The sequence below is a fragment of the Misgurnus anguillicaudatus genome, chromosome 11 (genome assembly GCF_027580225.2).
Source record: "Misgurnus anguillicaudatus chromosome 11, ASM2758022v2, whole genome shotgun sequence".
NCBI lineage: Eukaryota > Metazoa > Chordata > Actinopteri > Cypriniformes > Cobitidae > Misgurnus > Misgurnus anguillicaudatus.
The window spans coordinates 16,464,348-16,481,997 of NC_073347.2; the positions used below are offsets into that span (position 1 = coordinate 16,464,348).

The window sequence follows — 17,650 nt, forward strand, 5'->3', positions numbered from 1 at the left end:
GTTCAAAAAGTCAAATTGCATTAGTATACAGATTGTATTTTACATCATCAGTCAGGTCTTCTTCAGTAGATCAAAGTTTTTTTTTACATTTCTTTACACTTCTTCTGACTGGATGATGGTATAGAGTGAGTCTAGTTTGAAGCCACATTGCAGTGTCTTTGATAATGGTTCAAAACTGTTTTTATGATAAATAATGGTATGGGTAAATAGATTTTTACATTGCCAGTCCATTCCTATTAATGATAATAACATAACACATAGCCAGTACATTCCTATTAATGATAATAACATAACACATAGCCGGTCCATTCCAATTAATGATAATAACATAACATAGCCGGTCCATTCCTGTTAATGATAATAACATAACACATAGCCGGTCCATTCCTATTAATGATAATAACATAACACATAGCCGGTCCATTCCTATTAATGATAATAACATAACACATAGCCGGTCCATTCCTACTAATGTTAAAAGTTATAAGAGCTGAGTTATTGTCTCATTATTAAAACTGTAGTTAGGTTAGTAACATTATTGCTTTCATTTAGCCCCTCAACAGAAGTGTACTGTGATATATTGTAAAATGCTGAACTTTTTAGTTTAAGCCACAACTTTAAGTCATGTATGCACTTGATATAGATCAATTATATATTATACACAGGTGCTTAGATTGACCTTATGCAATCAGCAGTAATTTTATGTAGACTTTTGTAGTCTGCTCGGTAGATATCAAAGCATGGTTTACACTTAAGTAACACAAAGGCAAATTCATACATCTACTCTATCTTGTTTTTTTCCTCTGATCATGTGCTGACCTCTGGACAGATGGAGGTGCTGGAAATGAAGGTCAGATGGGGTCAAATGCTGGTCCTCCTTATGCATTCCACTGCAGGACACCAATGTCATTCTTTAAATATTAATCATGCAGCCAATAAGACAGCAACCTAATAAAAATAAGATCTGCAATAAAGTTGGGCACTTTAATGCTAAATGCCTAAATGCTGTCATGCCAGATACAGACTTCCATGCTGCTTGGATATTTACTTTCCCATTCCAGCCTAAATCTGGACACTTGGTAACACTGTGTGTGTGTAAGCTATGTGGATAAGGAAGGTGAAAATGTGGAAATAAATAATATGGATTAGGTTCTGTGAAAACCTTATGTTCGTCTTCGGCCGAGTGAGTTTTTATTCCCTCTCACTCTCTCCCCCCTCTCTCTCTGTATGATAATACTGACCTAGTTGGTACAAAGCAGAAAATATGACATCATTTGCAAATATGCTTTCATTTCGCCATAGTGTATAATTGTCTGAATGAAAGGAGATTACCTCTCTAGTCCTTGATAAACAGTAATACCACAGCGAAAAGGGAGGCAGGGAAGGCTTGGGGGGGTTTAGAGGCACTGCATGAAAAGAGGTGTATCCGTACTAGGAAACTCCTGTAAACACTACTGATTTTCGGAAGTATCTACTAGTTCCACTGAGGGTAAACTACTAATTCCACCAAGTTAGGAAACTCCCGTAATGATACCAATTCGGATGTATCTTGCTGAGTGGATATCCCCGTGGTATAGGCAGCCATTTGTTGCCATGGCAAATAATCCCATTGAAGATTTTGTCAGGGGACATTTTCACACCTACAGAAGTACTGGAATTTCACACCTTTGCACAATTCTAGTGTCCCCATTGGTGTTTAATCTCAACACTGATTGGTTGCTTTTAAAACCCCCTCCCAAAACTCTGACAACTATTGGGACAGTACTTTGAAATTTTCCAGTTGAGATGATTTGATTGGTTACACTTTGTATTAAGCCCAACCCAAGCCCTCATAGCTTAGTGACTTGATTGGTTATTTGCCTGCTCTGCAGATAGACTACACCGCCCCCCCCCACTATATAATACTATACATCACCAAAACACTTAAAAAAATAAAAACTTGAATTGAGTTTAAAATGTTTATTTAATAAAAAAACTGAACAATCCACAATTGTCACAATCACAAAATAATATTATACACAAATATTAAAGTTGCATACATAAACAACACTATTTAAACTCATAAATATACAGACAGAGAAAGCAATATTAGATTAAAATAAAATAAAACAAAATAAAAGCAACAATGAAAACTACATTCAAAGCAGTACAATGTAATGTAGCAGTGGCGGCTCGTGACTGCTCATCCGAGGGTTGCAAATTCAAAATAAGTGTTCAGAGTGTCATGTGTGTTGCTTGTGTTTTTAAAATGTGTGTTTGTTGCTTCATGTAAACCACGTGCATCACGTGTTTAGTCAAAACACGTGATGCACATACACGCACTCGACACGCAGAACACATATTTTGAAATTGGGAACCACACAAATGACGGGCTATATACATGTTCTGACAAACTTCGCATCAAGTGCTCACAAGCTGCCACTGTAATGTAGTAAATATCTAAATAAAATGAACAACAACTATATTGATCTTGCTCTTAAGAAATCAGTCCTACACTGCAAAAAATGACCCTCCTACATAGTATTTTTGTCCTGTTTTCAGTAGAAATATTATTTAATGCTTTATGCTTTTTCTTGATGAACAAAATGACCCAAGAAAACAAGTCTAGCTTTAGACTAAATAAATAAATAAAATACACAATTTAAGTGAATTTGTGCCCAAAACAAGCAAAAACATCTGCCAATGGTGTGAGGAAAAAATCTTAAGTTTTCTTTTTTCTTAAAAACTTAATTAAAACACAATTTTCTCACCCCATTGTTAGATATTTTTGCTTGTTTTAAGCACAAATTCACCCAAACTGTATATTTTTGTCTAAAAACTAGACATATTTTCCAAGGTAATTTTGCTCATCAAGAAAATACATCCCGATTTAAGAATTTTTAGTTTTTCCTACTAAAAACAAGACAAAAATCCTAAATTAGAAAGTGATTTTTTGCAGTGTAGAATCAATTACAGAGCTCTGTCTTGGAATTACTCAAACATTTCTCACTGTAACACTGTAATTTCTTACATTTAAGAAAACTGGTTGCATCAAACCATTCAAGTTTCAAAACACATAGGGGCTGTTTACACTTGGTACCAAGATGTGCCTTCATCGATCGGATCACAAGTTAACGAGAGAGACACATTACGTTTACACCTGGTATTTAAATCCGTCTCTTTTGTCCACTTTCGACCGCTTCTGTGCTGAATACTGTGAGGGGGTGGTCTGTGAGACGGTGGGCGAGTCTCTCTGCTGTCATTCAAACCCGAGCGGGAGTAATTATGAGTTTATATGGACGCAAACTAATATAATGTCGGAGTGCACTGCTTGTTTAGCAAGTAAACATGCTGCACAGTGTTTTGTACATGAGTATGTAAGAGCTTTCTTTGAATTTTCAGCGCAATTGATGAAATAGGATCGCGCAACTTTCAGACGCTTTCAAAACGAAACTACGGAGATCAGCCGCTTAGTTTTATCAATGAAAGGCTAAAAATAGCGCTGTTCACCGAATGTTCACGCCAGAAGTCAAAAAAGACGTGAAACTTGTGTTTAATACCTCAGATTAGATAAATGGGCGGAGAGAAGGCGGTCGCGTGTGGCTGTTCGAACGCATTCAACCACATGTGCGTTCCGCAGCTCCAAAGCGATCCGATCGAAAGTGGTTTCGACCACCTCTGGATGTGGTTGAAAGTGGTCGAAAGTGGACGAGCTCAAAACGTTTTGAACACCGTTTACACCTGGCATTAACGTCGTTCACTTGTGATCCGATCGACGAAAACACACGTCAATGCCAAGTGTAAACAGCCTCTTAGATTTGAGCACTGTGAACCCAAGTCCCGTGCAACCATGCACCCACACCTAGGTAGTGTGAACCCAAATATAAGTGCATAACTGCATGTGACTCAATTTAAGTTCACACTACCTAAACACAAGTGCACAACTGCACAAGACCCAAGTTCACAGTACTCAAATGTATGTTTTTCTAAAACCTAATGGTTTAAGGCAACCAATTTCCTTAAATGGTTTGAGTTAAGTTAACTGTTAGGTTTTACATTGTAAAGCATATACTTGTCAGCAAAGGTAACGTTGATGCACCCTCATCTGGACAGACATCTCTTTGGAGCCCTTTGGAAATATAAAAGTACATATAAGTATTTGGCATAATACTAATACACATATACATATACAGATACAGATACACACACACGGCAAATTAAAAATGACATATAATTAAAGTTGTACATTTTAGAAAGTTTACATTAAACAGTACAAAGATTCAACAACATATGATCAAAGAACTTCATAATGTACATCTTCCTCTTACTTCATTTTCTGTGTTGATGTCCTCAGAGTCTTTGTGACGTTCTGCAGCTTTATTACAGTAAGCTACTTCAATATAGTTGTCTATCAAACACAGAATAAAAAAATAGAATCACATACATCATAACACCTCTACTTACTATTTAACCTCTTTGATTGAATAATTTCATTATTAAAATTACATCATTTTGGCCAGATTGCAGTGACCTCAATTTCTTCAGTGTCTGGATCAGTCTGATGTTTTAGCTTCCACTGTTACTTCATTATATTTCTCTGCCAAACACAGAATTAAAAATCAAAATCACATACATCATAACACATCTGTTTACCATTTAACCTGTTTGATTTTTAAAACTGAATGAATAAACATACATCATCTTTCCCCAGAAACCTCTTCAGCGTCCACAAAGTTGACCACAGTGTACATGACCTCTGTAAACACAAACATGGATAGACTTCATATTTAAAGAGATGAAGAACAGCAAACATATAACGTTAAAATATATTATGACTCCAAGCTTCTTTACAATTAGCATCTAGGTTCTCTCAAAGTGAAGCTGGCTTTGTTACAAATCAATATAAAGCTATTAAAACCGTCTTGAAAAATAAGCAGCATCTACCCGAACTAAAGCAATGAGCTTTTAAACAACAAAAGATCGTCTGTGTATCATTTAAAATAGCAGAGAGACACTTGCTAGCTGCTAACATTTCCAACACACAAGTTACTGGTGTTATGTTTGTTCTAAGCAAAGAACGTCTCATCTTGGCTTCTTTAAAGTTTTGTTTTTAAAAACTTAAACATCGAATTGATTCTTTTAACAGCCCGGTTTGAATGTTACTTCGCGTATTTTTAACCTCATGTTTACCGCTGTGTACCATGTATACCCTTAATGTTTTACTGTTTGTGCTTTAAATTCAAACAGTTCTAGTTTAAAGACAAAAACGAATCATAGTAAATAACATAATATGAACAAATAGGCAACCGATCAGCGCGATGCAGACAATTAATTAAATCAAACGTACCTTACTGTTGATGAGCAAACAAACAAAGACACCTCCAGGCTGTAACGGTTCGCGAGTTTGAATTTTCCCGTCACGCCCATAGGTGAAGCGGTTGCACCTGAAGGGTGGGTGCAGGTGCATTCTGGGAAATGTAGTCATTTTCTTTGGCGTTGTCACTGCTGTAGCATAGATATGCTGCTGTAAGTTAGATGTAAACGGACTACGAGTTCCAAGATCCATTGGATGCACTGCACTACATCATTTCAACCCAAGTTTGATTGATCCTCTGCTCGCACTTTATATACTTTTTTATAATCCGCGTTTTCACACTATGCATTGTTCTTTATACTTGATCATTAATAAAAAATAAAAAAAAATATTTCTATGAAGTTTATAACGTTGACAAAACATGTTTAGTTGACAAACATGTTAACAGTTATTTTGAATGATGCTCAGATCTTCTTAAATATAAAATCTTTGTGAATCAGCACTTTCTTGATGAAATACAAAACTCTTTAAACATGCCTCAGGAATTATCTCTGGGTATAGTGGATTAACTGCTCATCATTGGAAACATTGAACGTTTACCTAAATGAATTCTTACTTAAATATAAGTAAATATAAACTAATGCTGAGTTAAGACATGTAACTTACTGAACTTAATTACAACATGAACTCAAAAATTAATTTATTGTAAATGAATGCATTAACTAACAATGAAAACATGTCATGTTGAAGTTAATGATGACTCTTCATAGTTTATGATTAGTATATGCCTTAACTCAGCATTAGTTCATGTTAATGTAAAAATACATATATGTCTTTTATCACTGTGATATATGGACCCTTATTATATTATAAAGTCCCCATCTCTTTTATTTAAATTGATTAATTGAAGACAAACATGATAATATGTGGTCTGACTTTGTACAAGCATGCATTATCATATGCTAACAGTTACCTCCTCAGATAGACTATACATTGATTGGTGCCCGAACATTTTCCTTACAAGGGCCACACCTGACTGAGGGCCGTGGGCCAAAAGTAAACGTTGTTGTGTTATATTAAAATTAAAGTTGCCCTGATAACCCCTAATTTATAATTTTCTAATATTTTAAAAATAAAAAAGCAAACATTACTCTGTTTATGCATAACTAATCCAGTTTTATTTTCCAAGGCTTTTTGTAAAAAAAAAGAAATAATTTTTCCAATCAATTTTAAATATCCTTTTCTCCTTTTCTCTGTGTGCCACTGCCAAAACCTCTTCATTTTTAGCCTGTTTATTAGGTTTCGTGATGCATTTGATACACCTTCAAGTATGCATGAAACATAAAAAAATAACTTTAATCCCTTGCATTTAATATTAATTTACATTTTTGTAATGTAAAAATACAACAAAAAATGATACATTTTAGAAAATGTTTAATTAAAAATATGAACATCTGCGTCAATGACTTTTATTCTTTTTCCTTATCTAACGTGGAATGATGGGCCAAATTAAAGATCTATTGTGGGCCAACTTTGGGCACCTCTGGATTAGAAGTACAGTAGCTGACAGGTATCTGCAGATATGTTTACCCGAGTTTATCAGTCTGTATCACCCAACATGTTTTGCATTCACATGTCAAAGACTGTCTTTTAGATTATGGACCTGTCTATTGATATTTTTGTTTCTATTTTAAAAGATTTAATGAAATGTTAGGGTAGAATTATAATAACAATAGAAACAGTGAACTTCAAATCATGAGACATCAGCAAAATCAAGCAGCTTTACATTTCACTGACTAATTTATCAACATCCTAGCTAGCAAAAATGTGTTACATGATGTCATTTGAACAGCTTCTTTTAAACGATGTATGCAGCATTGAGACATGCACAATATTCTAACATAGGGCAGTTGGAGACATGTTTTCAAAGTGTTAGAAATAAATATTCTGAAATAACATTTGTTGCATTTCTCTTGAGTCAGAGACATAATTTTCAGACATTAAAATTGTAATTGTGTCCATTGAATTTTAGTTATTTTGAATGTTGCTAAGTTTCTTAAATAGACTAAAATTAAATTAAATATAAATTAAATTATATTAATAATAAACGTATTTAGCAAACACAGTTTTTATGTACCACAATACTGTATGTGCTATCTTAAAGAGACATGGTTAACCCCCCACCCCACCCCACTCAGCTCTGAAAACAAAGAAGACACCTCTACCTGTGGGTCATTAACATATAAAAAGCCCTTCACACCTCACACCCACCTCTCCTCACAACCAGCTGTAAGGATTCCTGGAAACTTCCACCAGTTCCTATATACATCCACAAACGTAAAGTTTCTGGATGTTTCACAAGTTTACTTTGGTGTATTACCTTTCCAAGCACTCTGCCTCAAAAATCTGGCAAACCTAAAGTTTAGCAGGGATTTCCCATCCCGTATTTGTCCGTATACAGCTCTTTTCATGCAGTGAGGTGGGGAGAACGATAATTTGCAAAAAAAAAAAAACGGAACGTGGAAGCATGTATTCAACCCAGGGTCCAGGTTATTCTGAGGGAGCCAATCTTTGATCAGCCAAGCTGAAATGGCCAAGATAAGTAGGAGCTACAACTCACGGCAGGACCCACACACCCATCTGTTATTGCTATTTCCTCTCTGGTTTCTCGAGAGCAGTAAATAGCTACTTCACTCCCCCCTAACACCATTTTCTCCACCTTCGCCGACCACCTTCTCCTTTATCTGCTCCCCACTTTCTTCTGGAGATCTCTGTCACTTTAATCCAGCCAGTCTGCGGCTGGTTAGCAAGGAAATCCTGTGTCAATTATCACCAAGCACTTCCTGCTGGGAGAGCAATGGTGAATCAAAATGGCCTGAGAGTCTTTCACACCAGAGAGAAGCAGCAGGCCTAATTAAATGGGCCCTGTGTCCTGCCAGCAGCCCGTAGCCACAGCTACAGATAGCTCGCCCCCCGATAACCCCTACCTCTAACCGAGCGATTGTTTTGATTGGGTGGAGCTGGACATTCAGGTTTCCCCACAGGCTTTTAAGGAGGGTGATACTAGACTTAGGGAAAGTGATGGATGAATATTTAGATGTGGAGGAGACATGTGTGAAAGGGAGATCAGGACAATTTGTCCATGGTGATATGGATGGTGGCAAAGAGGAGGGGGTGACATGCTTGACTTATTCTCCCAATTTTTCCGCCATTACATTTGCTCACTTCCTTCTTCCACTTTGATGGGAGATTGACTGTGACATGCTTAGTTGTGTTGATCTAATCTCTCCCAAATCTCCATTTCAGGACCCTTCATATGAATACAAATGCACTTTTACAAAAGTGACTTCTTGCATAACAGTAGTCAATGTAGTAAAATAACAACGACTTTTATTTTTATAGAATATTGTGTCAAAAATTAATAAATGAAACGTATACAATTTTAATATCTTAAATTTTACTATTATATTTTAATATTTAGATTTCTCAAAACTTTGCAACACTTTTATTTCTCTTTAATAGAATTAAGTTTTTTTAGTTATGTTTTGTTTAAGCATCGACTTTACACACTTTACAAGAAACATAAAAGTAGACAAAAATGAGACATAATGTGTGTATTTTTGACATTCATTAATAATAAAATAATTTTTATGAAAAGTATTTTATGAAAAATGTTTACTTTTGATTGCAATATGTTGGCAAATCTAAGCACAGTGTTGAGATCTCTTCTAGAGCTGTAATTGAGACTACTTCCCCTAGACTTAAAAAAAGGTTCCTTAAATGTTTTCTGCATGAAAAAAAAAAAAATTTAACAACCAAATAACTTTTTTTGCACCAATAGTGGAAAAGTACACTTTTAAAATGAAAGGTGTTTAAAAGATTCTACACAATGCCATATAAGAACCATTTTTGGTTCCTCAAAGAACCATTTAACCAAAGTTTATTCTCATCAGACCGTGATCTGATGAGAATATTGTATTTTTATCTAAAGTGTGGTTGTACCATAAACTACATTACGTTTTTCATACACACTGAAACTTATAATACTGATGTAATGACATGACTAATACGTTAATTATTTACCTATTAACAGCTATACAGATGGACAGATTTGTGCGTATTTTAATTCATAAATATAATAATCATGGACATTGGCTTTTTTCACACTTTTTTGACATGTTTTCAGTTGTATTTTCTGATTTAAGACAGTTTATTAATTTATCTAATGAAGTGTTCATAACTTTCAGAGAATTAATTAAAAAATTCCATGACACACAAAAGGTGTTTTCTCCTATGCAACAATAATTACACCAAAACACAACATAAATTTACAATGTTAATTAGATGTTAATTGTATTCATTTGCTGTAGTACGCATCTTTAGAATTCATGCGAGTGCGAGGAAAAGATCTAAATTCAGGCCTTTATCCAGCAATCTTGATCCCAGTTCTTAGCAGCAACCGTAAACGTCAAATCTTGAATTCGTTATGATTTTGAATTCAAATAGTGCGCCTCAAGAAGCTTTATGACACATTGCTTTGCGGCAGTGATATCAAACGCTCATTGGATCTTGCGTGCTATGTCACAGATTTGTGACATTGCCATCTTTTCAGATGTACTTTTAAAATTTGAAATGACCGCCTTGACAGACCAAATTTTCGTGGATTAATTACTGTTCCGTGAGCTGGACACCCGAGTTTACTTCAATATTTTTCATGTAAATGTTAATCTGTAAGGACAAACTATATATACTTGGAAAGGTCTTAGAATGTATTTTTATATTATAAACCCTTTTAGCAGTAATAATAATAATGCAGTGACTTTATTAATTTTGATACAAGAATATGCAGCAAACCTCACAGCAAACCAACACAAACCTTATTTTTTATCATTTTATGTATAAAATAATACTATATTGCAATATTTTTATTTATTACAATAAATTTAAACTGCTATAACATTTTTCCTATTTAATATTTCCACCTCCAGACACTTCCGTATATTTTTCAAAGTGTCTTCTTTAAAAAAGGTTTGGGTTTATGTTAAGGTTTGGGGTAGGGTGGTAACATTATCAATAAAATGGTTATAGGGAAATTATTCAGCAATCTTTATGGTAGAAAAGATTTGTAAATGTTTTATGTTTTGTAGCTGTAAAAATGTAACAGTGCTATGATTAAATGTCGCAAATACATCTACATTGTACCCTCTCAGCATCTATTTAAACGTACAAAAAGTATGTTTTGTGTTTTTAAGAGTTACAGATGATACTACATATTAACAGTGAGACCAGGCTGTGTTTTTTATATCTTTTTATAATCTGATGAACCATTTTTTCATGGAACCTTTTGTGAAACAGAAAGGTTCTTCAGATGTTAAAGGTTCTTTATGGAACCATTTAGACAAAAAAGTTCTATGAAGCAACTTTATGTTTAGAGTGGAGTACAAAGTGTCTATAGAGTATAAGAAAAATGGGAAATAAGTAACATTTTTAAGTACGTTTGACTGAAAGCTTCTTTTGGAGAACAAAAAAAGTTATTTTATGGCATCCCTGTGAAGAACCTACACTCTTAAAAATATTGATTCGGATAAACACTTTTTTTTGCAGTGATGTCATAGAAGAACTATTTTTGGTTCTCCAAAGAACCTTTCACCTTTCTTTAAGGGTTCTTAAAAATAATAATTTATTTCTTACCTTTTCTAAAGCAGTGTTTCCCAACCAGGGGGTCGGGCCCACAGGGGGGTCTCAGCAGATTTCCAAGGGGACCTCAAGTTTTCGAAATTATAAAAAATTGGACAAAACAAACATTAAAATGAGCTGAAACAACCAAAAATCAAGATGCTTCTTTTTGGCCATTTTAGTAGCGAATATTCATCTTCGCATTACAAGCTCTATTTAATTTTATGTGGAAAAAAATGAGTAAGTGGGGGACCTTCAAATATTGTTATGGGCAACTAGGGGTCCTTGAAGTGAAAAAGCTTGGGAACCACTGGTCTAGAGAACCTTTTTCACTACAAAGAACCTTTTGTGAAACAGAAAAGTTCTGCAAAATCTAAAGGTTAAGGAACATTAACCATTAAGCCAAAAAATGGTTCTTCTATGGCATCATTTAGCACTTTGATTTATAAAGGAGAATCGGTTTGTTCTTAATTTATTGGTGTCTAGAGAAACCTTTTTTTTTTTAGTATTCTGACTTTAAAAATCTACTGAATGATATCTGAATCTACAGTTTGTATAAATAAGCCTCTGGCAGTGAAACTCACCTAAATGCAAGAGAAATGTCTGATATGTTTCAAGTAGCTGTGTATGAACCTTTCACTTCAGGTTCAAACCAATGTTTATCATTCGATCAGTCTGAGAGGTCAGAATGTGGCCTGCTGCCACTGTACCAGACACTTCACTGAAGACTGTCATTTATAGAAATATAGTCGGCTGCATAATGTCAGATTATACCGTCCCCCTCGTGTCACAGTTCGAAAAGCTCTATTTATGACTCCATGAATCTATTTATGAGCCCATCTGAAAGTTTAAACTGTTGAAATGAATCATTTAAATGGTGCCAACATCTTGCCCCGATAGAAGCTGAAGCGGGAACCATATCTCCAATGCAGTTTAACCATTAGAAGTGCTGGAGTTGAAATTGAAAAGTGTGAAAGAAGGCTTATATTCACATTTTTGCCCTGTATAACTTGTTCAAGAGGGACAAGAAGTTCCCAAGACACATTTTGAATCATATTTCTTGTCAGAAAGAGCAAACTCAAAAAATTCAACTTTTATGATCTAAATAGTGACAGAAAATCTAAAAAGACCATTTATATATAATATATATATTTATATATAAAAAAGCAAAATTCTGATGGGAATGCTTTACTCAGTATATCCACGATTCCATATTCTGTCCTTCTCTCATCTCTCTTCAGTCCACCTCATCCACCTTTTACATTTCCATATGGAGAAGCAGAGACAGGGGAGTGGGGAAAACCAATTTACCCACAGAGCGACATCATCTGCCGGGCCGTTTATCTCTGACACACCACCCCTCGGTCCACTGTTGACAGTACATGATATTCCATTAATCTGCCTAATGAAAATTTAACCAGTGTTATAAACAAATAATTGGCCATTATCCTCTCAAAGATCCCGAATAAATTACTTGGGCCTTTCTTTTTTTCCTGCCGCATAGAAGGAGGAGGGATGAGAGAGAGAGAGAGCTTTAGCGAGTGAGACAGAGAGAGACTTAGAGACTCAGACATAGAGAGAGAGAGAGAGAGAGACGGCCTTCCTGATTGATGTCGGAATAAACGCGAAGGGTTCCCTCCGCCACTGCGAGTGGGCTTCGGCTAAGCCTGTGATTGACTTAATGAGAGTCTTTGGGGTGAGTAAATGTTCCAAATTGCTCAGTCATTAGCTTTAGCGCGGCTGTCTGAAGATACCCCCGATCTGCTGCGCTGGGTCGACTCCTCTTGTACCATTCCGCCTGCAATTACATTTTCATTTAAAGCAAACCTCTGAAGTCCGATAGCCAGGCCCCTTTTCATTATGCTAGCCTCCTTTTTCTTTTTTTATCTAAATGGTGTGAAATGTCTCTTCATTTAGACCAATTAAAGTTGAAAAAGTAGCCACTGTAATGAATTATCATACAAATTATTTACTTAATGCTACAATCTCACTCCGTCTTTTGCCTTTGCTTACTCTCATCTCATTCTGCACATCCCGTCAGGGAATACATGGAGAGAGAGTGAGATTTCGATAAGGAAGAAGAGCATTTGGACTGCTGAGACCACATTAACGTCTCGGCCTTTTAGCAAATACTCTTCATAGCAAATGTAGAGAGACTGTATTTTATTACAACGTGAAAAGCAAATTCAGTGATTATATTACTCTGCCATTAGAGAGGTGATTGGGATGAGAAATCTAGTGAGCTGGGGAATATGAGGACATTAAAACTCATTTCAGGAATTTGATTTCAGTGCTCAACTATCCTCCTTTAATTAAACAGAAGCTTATGCTTTTAAATTAACTCCATTTGATTGATGTGGGCTGAAATTCGCTGTCTGAGGCACAGGGAGAGGATATTCCTATATCTTTGGAGGCCACTGGGTTATATGCAAGCAGACTGACACCGTCTTTGAGACTATTGCATTTCTCCCAATAGTGTTCCTGTTGCCTTTTTCTGCCCTAGTCTCATCCAACACATGACTCTGTTGAACCAATATTAAAGGGCACCAATTGTCCTATTTACTATTTTACATTTTCTTTGGTGTGTACGTGTGTATTAGTACATGTTAAGGATATGCAAAAGGTACAAACCCCAAAGTAAACAATGACGGGAGTTATCGTATCCAACATAAATCTCTTTTCATAGACTGCAACAAACACACGGATTGTAGGCAACAGTTTACTTCCTGGGATTGGTGACGTAGACAAGACCGACATTAGGACTGGGCAAAAAAAATTAGATTTTTCGATTAATCTTTTTTTATGAAATAACCTGCATGGGGCCTCATTTATAAAGCATACGCCAGTTCCCACGCAAAGGTTGTGATTTATAAAAAAACAAACTTGATGGGAGAATGGGCTTGCAGGGTGGGATGTTAGGATGATTCATGTACGCACACTTGCAGGTGATCTGTGATTTATAAAGGGAACATTGCTTTGTTTTATAAGTCTTCATAATTTTTGGTGTATGCCATTTTTGGCTTTTGTGCATACGTAGACTTTTAGTAAGAATCCTACGCACAGTTTTATACATGAGGCCCCTGATCCTGTTTGATCAAGGAATGTGACTCTTTTGACTTTTTTCAGCATACATTTTTCAACTTGCATCAAAATTGTATTGTATTTAACATAATTATATGCATTTGAAAATTAGAGATGAGTTCTGTTTTAATGTGCCCAAGTGTACCTAATAATAGTGTAATATACAGGTTGGTGGCTCTTAATTTCTTTTTATTAATTACCCACTTGTAAACTTATGTTCATTGTTTTTTTTAATAAATAAAGTATTTGTATTAAATCTATATTCATTTAATTGAATCGAGAATCGAGTATAAAAACGGGTCCGAGAATCGGAATCGAACCGAGAATCGAAATCGAATCGGTCCGATAGCCTATGAATCGAAATTGAAATCGAATCGGTCCGATAGCTTACGAATCGAGAATCGTAATCGAATCGAAATCGCATCGGTCCGAAAGCTTATGAACTGAGAATCGAGAACATCTGAATCGATACCCAGCCTTAACCGACATTATCATAATTCCTCTCGCTTTGGACTCTCAGCCTGTAAGTTTACTCCTGTTAGCATTGCATTGCGGGCAAATCTTTCAAACATGGTAAGGAGCGTCACATTTTCTGCTGATGTCAGAGGTATTTAGGCTAATCACAACATACAGATTAGCTGGCCAATCAGGAACACACAAATTAGAGCGTTTCAGAAAAATAGTGAAATCTGGAGCTACAAAAATGTACGCTATGTGGAAAATAATGTGTTTAAACCACGCAAACACATTGTATTATATCAAATACACAACAAACATTGTTTTTTAGCAGTGAAATAGGTGCTCTTTAAGAGGTTCAGCCATGTACAGTACATAAAACAGTATTTATTTGTAAAGGCCCAAGTATAATTTGTTTTATACGCATAAAAAAGGTGTTCGATGCATACAAACCATACAGTACGTACGTACTATACTAAAATTTGCATCACGTACGCATATAAAATAAAGTTTACTCATGCCTTTATACTATAATCTCCTACAATTCTTTATTCATCATAATTTATTATCTCCAATCAATCGTATTGACCCCAAAACACATGAGCAAATCACAGATGAGATATTCATGTATTAAACAAATGTAATAGCTCTGGGTGTTTGTTTTCATTCAGTTTGATTCAAAGCTTGTTCACACTGGGCACCACTGATTGAGCTGAAGTGGCTTGTCACCATGGAGACAGCAGCATCTGTGCCATGCCAAGCCTCTGTAGGGTTTAGGGAAGGCACCACCAACATTTCCCTGTAAACCCCCCAAATACTCCCATTCTACGGCTTACTTTATTCCAAACAAACCGCCTGCCTCATTTTTAAGCACACTGACACATATAATTTGTGTCTGGGGTTCGCTGCGCTATCAGATTTGAAAAAATCACAATGTACTCAGGCAAGTGGCACATCACGAATTTTACTCGAGGTGTCAAGCTGTTATTAGCCCTTCTGGGCAATAATGTTAAGTGCTGGGTGATTTGCGGTAATCGCTATGAAATCAGCCACAGTGCTAAAGTGCCACTTCCGCCACTGTTTCTGCAGCGCTGCTGTTCAGCATCAGCTCGTATTCATTCTGACAGCTTATAATACCAATGCCAGATCACTCCTGCTGAGAACACCCAACAGAGGCAACGTTTCTCTGCTGTAGAAAGCACTTCACGGGTCACCTGTGGGTCTCTTTGCACTTCTCCTGTGCGCATTTTTTTATATAAGGGATTGCTTTTAATGATGGAGATAAATCAGGGTGGGTAAAAATGTAATGTTAAAAAGGTTAATGTGTTTAGGATTGTGCAAATGTCATGAGTGACTGTTTTTTTATTTAAAAGGCAAAACATTAAATTCTCCAATTATTACATTAAATAATGTAAATGTTAAAGCGTCGCCCAGTTAGCCTAATCTACAGTAATATCACAGGGTAACTGAGAATTGGATTGTTCCACTGGACTAGCTAAACTAAAGTTTAATAGAGTTTTGTATCCATACAGAATTCTGTGGAGTTTCAGTAATCAGGACTTAAGTCCCACCTAAACACTGTGTAATTAAATTGTTGACATGCATAATTGCTTACCAATTAGAAGCCTGGTGCACTTGACTCTGCTTTCAGGGTCACTCGGTAGGAAGGCCAACATCCAGTCGACCAGACGTATGTTTGCGCACTACTGCACTGAGCCGCTTGCAAGGGGTCCAAATAGCAATGTACATAAAGCAAGGCCGCATGCTGTCTGCGGCAGATGTATGCTAATTGTTAGCCGAGTGTGGACAACTGATCCGAAAGCAAACATCGGTCACACTGATGAACAAACACAATGCTTGTGTTTGTAGCGCATGCTAAGATTGGCTTCACCTTTGTTTTTCACATTAAAGAGAGGGGTTGGGCTATATCTGTGAATGCTCAGATTGTCATAGTGGATGTTTTACTAATGATCCACGCAGCAAGATCAGCCTGACAGTTCTTAGCTTTAAAGTAGATTTCATAACATCTAAATACCTCCCTTACCAGCTTCCCGAGTAAATATCACGATTTGTGTCAAGGGGAATTTAGGATACACTGTTAGACTTAACTGTAATTTCTACAGTTACTTACCACAAAATGCCCAGTAAAATACCATCATTTTCTTTTCCAGTTCATTACTGTAATATGCATTGCATTATGGGTATTAACATTTAATTTACAGTGATTTACTGTATGTTTTGAATTTGCGATAGACTGCTGTAAAACAACAGCAGAAGTGCTACTGTACTGTAGTTGAATAAAACAGTTATAAAAGCATATAAAATGGAAAAATAAAATATATCAATGAAATGAAATGAAATACATTTTATTTGTTAGGGATGCTCCGATCAGGATTTTTGCAGGCCGATACCGATCACCGATTTGTTGTCTTCGTGATCGGCCGATACCAATGCCGATACCGATTTTTCAAGCTGATATGCAAGGTCTTTGATGACTGTAACTTTTAACATTTTTTCTAGATAAAGTAAAACCACAGATGTTGTCTTTGTTATATTACTTGCAGTAATTAGGTATATTATTGTTTTAATAGAGAATCAAATAAATTAGCACAACAATTATTTCTTCTGCAAAGAGAAATTTAATATGCCTTTAAAAAGGCTTATGTCTGTAAAAACTAATGAAAATAAAACAGTTAACAGTCTTTACTGTATGAATTAAATATACACGCATTCGTATGAAGTACAACAGTTCTTTAGTGAAGAGCAGATAGTGATTTTATTGAGAGATGAATTAGGTTACTGTAGCTTTAAGACTTGACAGAGATCGCTCTGTTCACGTGCACTGATGACAGGCTGCTGTGTGTGCGCGCGGCGGGTGTATGCAGACGAGAGCAGCTGTAAGGAAAATTAAAGTTTAAACGCTCAAAACTTTAAAACGCATGCAAATAATAAACTTTTGACACGAGGATGCAATTGTCCGCGATAGATATGTGTTGTATACGCTGTTTGATGGGGATGTGAAGACCGGACCGCGTCCTCGTAGAAAATACACATATCTCTGTGAAGGCAAAGAGAGTAATGCAAATCTACACGTCGCTCATCAGCCACGGGTCATAAAAATGCTCTCACTGCGTAAAAATGGTC

At 36.0% G+C, this 17,650-nt stretch overlaps 2 long non-coding RNA genes across 2 annotated transcripts in view; one reads left to right on the forward strand and one right to left on the reverse strand.

The window, feature by feature from the left end:
- LOC141368799 (uncharacterized) overlaps positions 1 to 17,650 on the forward strand; it is a 129,404-nt gene that overhangs the window by 63,666 nt on the left and 48,088 nt on the right. The window lies entirely within an intron of this gene.
- On the reverse strand, positions 2,797 to 5,460 carry LOC129446198 (uncharacterized). Its single transcript, XR_012372138.1, has 5 exons — positions 5,327 to 5,460; positions 4,676 to 4,735; positions 4,486 to 4,576; positions 4,308 to 4,387; positions 2,797 to 4,108 (listed from the first exon to the last, which is right to left on the reverse strand). It is a non-coding gene; the product is annotated as an uncharacterized lncRNA (long non-coding RNA).